Raw genomic sequence first — 3,980 nt, 5'->3', positions numbered from 1 at the left:
CTTGAGAAACTTCGAATAAAGGCCATTTAGTTATCTCTGGAATGATGTAAAAACGAGCGTTCTTGCTCATTTCGCTTCCGAGAAACATGCAAAACCGAACGGAAAACATGAAATATTGCAATAATCTTCGGAGAGATGCCTTCGGAGGAATCGACACCCAAGGCATGTTCCATTGAAGCATCATGCAACCTTCGCAGTTTGGCAATGTATTTTCATTCGTACTTTCGTTTTCCAATTGCGCGCGTAGTATGTAGGTGAAACCAGTGCCGGTTGCACTGCTTATACATGATTTGCTAATGGGTTAATATAATAAACAGTCAAAGTAATCGCCGTTCTGGGTCATTCCAATAGGTATGCGTTAATTGTTGCTTAATAGGAAATTCGGATGTTGCGTAAGATTCAGCCAGAACGCATTAGTTGCATTGTTAGAATTGGTTGTGGATGTTGGCGTTGAACTCATTCCAAATGGCATGGCTTGTGGCCTTTTGCACATCAATTTCCCTTGCATGCTGACTGCGCAACAATAAAATTTCATTTTTTACTTTAAACCTGAAAAATCGCCGTTATTTATTCAATTTACTCAATTGGATGTTTTCACTTTTAATGTGAATATATAGGAAATAGTTAGGGCAAACATTACAGTGTTATAATTTTTTTGCAAAAAAGTCTGTAATAATTTTAAAGCGCATTTAAATTCAAATCAGATATTTTCCGCCGAAAACGCCGAATCCGTATCGTCGGTTGCCTATCCCGATTGTGACGTAGCAGGTCATATCAACAAAGTGTCTCGTATTTATTTTGCTGTTTTCGCAGCTTTGTTTTATTATTTAAGCTCTTGTGATTGTCATCATTTTATTGATTATTATTATTGTCTTGCATAAGGGAATATAGTGACATGTATGGATCACAAAATAAGTGGTGTTTTGTGCCAGGGTGCAAGAATACCTCAATAAGTGCTCCAAACAAGCTCTTTCTAACCGTTCCCCATGATTGTGCACGTAATGTTTTATGGTTCAAAGCAGCTAGACGTGATGTTCCTAAATCAAAATCAATGTTTTTTGGTTGCGAGGATCATTTTAATGAAAGTACGAACAAAAAGCTAATGATGAGGCAGATAGAGTATGCCTTCGACCGTACTTTGTGTTCTGGGCAAATTCTATTCATTTTACTTTTAAAGCAGCCATGTGTATAAGTTAGGTTCAGTTGAATAAGTGAAATTCTATATATTATTTACGTAATTTAAACCAATACAGACAGATTAGTATATTAAGGAGAGAGTAACTAATAATGAATTTACGGATTTTTACTTACGCTGCTGCTTTGACACCTATAAATTCGGCTGAATTAAAGCGTTCGTCGTTTTTTAAAAATTCGGTAACCGTAAAAATATGTACACATGGTAAATTGTTTGTTTACGCTTTAAGGAATCCTTCTGCGATTTTTTAGTTTAACACAAACTATAAATTATTTAAATTCACAAAATAATTATTGAAACACAACCACACAACTAAACACTATGCACAGAACGTAAACAATCCGCCGTTTATATGACCAGAGACGTCACAACCAATAGGATTTCGTTTTAGAGATTCATAAATAATCTGGATTTGTTTATTAAATATTTAACAAAATAGCAATAGATAGATAGTATAAAGTTTCTTAAGATTTTTAAGATTTTTGTTATTTCTAGTTTGCCCACCTTCCTTCAACTAACCAACTTCAACCCTCGAGCAAATCAATCAATTTGAAAAATTTCCTGATGATGGCGTAAACTTGAAACTTTCAGCGTTGAGACCAGTGACGTGATCTCACAAAGTGCCGAAACCCAGAAGATGATGTCTCAAGCGGCTCGAAAGCTATTAAACGTGAAAGATCAGCATGTGTGATAATGCCCGAAAAAAATAAATAAAGTTTGAAATGCTGTCAAAAAAACCCTGATGAGGGCGCAAATTCGCAACTTTGGGAAATAATGCCACCGACTCTGCTGTACCAAAGGTCATAAAACCTAAGTTGGCATCTCTGTGATTGATGGAAAAACTCGCAGTTGAATGCGAATGTCCCAAGCTACTACTCTTGAAAAACCCAATCAATTTGGGAATTTTTGAAAAATTCCCTGATGGTGCCGTAAATTCGAAACTGGCTTGGTACAGTTTCCCGTCTGCTGCAGTTTCCAAGATCTCTCTAGTAGTCATCGAAACTCACCCTCTGTATAATAAACCATTCTTTTTGCTATTGATCGTTTTAAGAAACTTTTCATAAAGGCGCGACGAAAAACCTCGACGATTACTGAAACATCGCCGACCGTGAATGAGACTACTGGGATGTTAATTGAAGAAAACATAAAAGTCTGGCTGGACACCCGGTATAATAACCGTCTTCAGGGTCGACAAAGAGAAACAACAGCGCTGCAGAGTATTTGTTGTTATTGAACCGTCAATGCCGTCGCTTTATTGGCATTTTCAGATTTGCTTAGAAATTCCGAAATCTTATGCAAATTGCCTCATCAGCAAATACCTTGAAATGCTGTTTTGGTCGGAGGGTGCGTCTAAAATTCAGTCCGAAAAATGCTGTTTTCAATGTCAATTTGATTGAACATTCATGATGGTTTCGGTGATTTTCTGGGTCACTTTTAGTCAGCATTCCATATAGGAGCAGACGGAGATGGATTTTGCCTCAGATTATGTAATTTCTTTGAATTTTACGGGTCGCTTTTGCACTTTTCTCGTGGTTCATACCAACGCAACTCGCTTCAATAATCACTTAAAAAGCCTTTGCGTCCAACCAGAAAGAGCCAAAAGCCGGGCCATTAACTTTGAACTTCTCTTCGATTTTGAGTTCCACGTCGTCTGCATTGTCGTTTATTGAGTGAGTCACGTCATAATATCTGTGCAAAACATGCAAATATTTTAAAAGAGTTATTATAGTTGACTAATGAAGTCAAGTTTTGTCAGGAGTTGCAAGTTGATGTTGTTCTTACGTGTAAAGAGCCCGAATAAAGTAGCTTAAGACTGCTAATACTTACATTTCCGTAGAGTAACAAGTATTCTAAAGTGAAACCACCTGCATGTAAAGTAAAAGTCCAGTAGGTACTAACAAAACTTGCACTCGCACTCTTCACTTAAAAGCACAGTACCATTATTCTGGTCCCATTTACTGGAACTTGCTACACCAGTACCATCGACCAGCTGACCACATATGGGGGGGAAATGCGCTCGTGCGTTTTTTTCTGCTTGGTGTTGGGAATTTTTTCAAGGATGCGCGCTCGAGGAGAAAGGATTTGTGCGAAATTGGACAAATTCTCGACAAACTGCGTCAGAAAATGGAATTTTCTTTAGTGACATGTGAAGACCAGCAATTAATGGTCATCATAGTTCAATTAAGGAAAATATTTAGCGCATAATGATAATGAAAATATTTAGCCCGGTCATGGTAAGGTGACAGTGACCAAGCAATATCTTCATCACAAACCGCGGAAACCGACTGCGTCATGGAAGTGTTGAAGAGAGAACATAAAAAATTATAATGTTTGTTGATGTCGTGTTGCAGTCCTCGTTTCGCTTACCTCATTTAGCACTTTTCCACCCTTCTTCTTTCTAAGACCCATATTAATGTAGGGTTTTTCTAATGTTCTAGGCAAGGGCGGATCCAGGAGGGGGGGTCATGGGGGTCTTCACCCCCCATTCAATTCTCTATCCAACGATGCCAAAACGAATTGTGTGGCTCGAATGGTTCTTGAGAAACCTCGAAAAAAGCAGCGTCATGTTCAAGTGGATTTTGCAACTCAAAAAAAACCACGCAAATCTGAAACTTCTTGAATTCAAGCATTTTTTGAGAAAACTGCCAACAATTCCCCATTCATGGTTCACTCTCTAAAAAGGCCATTTATTTCTGTCTAGAATGATGTACAAATGAGCGTTCTTGCTCATTTTGCGTCCGAGAAATGAGCAAAAACGGGACGGAAAACATGAAATTTTGGCATA

The 3,980-nt window shown here is 37.9% G+C and overlaps 2 protein-coding genes across 2 annotated transcripts in view; one reads left to right on the top strand and one right to left on the bottom strand.

Moving 5' to 3' along the window:
* LOC109543736 (putative fatty acyl-CoA reductase CG5065) overlaps window positions 1-3,218 on the bottom strand; it is a gene marked incomplete at its 3' end in the record, with an annotated part of 5,589 nt that extends 2,371 nt beyond the window's left edge. The window contains 1 exon segment of the mRNA XM_048665560.1: window positions 3,023-3,218.
* Window positions 1-3,980, top strand: part of LOC109543738 (fatty acyl-CoA reductase wat) — a 65,420-nt gene that overhangs the window by 46,762 nt on the left and 14,678 nt on the right. The window lies entirely within an intron of this gene.

The sequence above is a fragment of the Dendroctonus ponderosae genome, unplaced genomic scaffold, assembly GCF_020466585.1.
Source record: "Dendroctonus ponderosae isolate FM_Combo_2020 unplaced genomic scaffold, Dpon_F_20191213v2 Dpon_F_20191213_4, whole genome shotgun sequence".
NCBI classification, from domain to species: Eukaryota; Metazoa; Arthropoda; class Insecta; order Coleoptera; family Curculionidae; genus Dendroctonus; species Dendroctonus ponderosae.
This window is presented reverse-complemented; position numbering and strand designations above follow the sequence as displayed.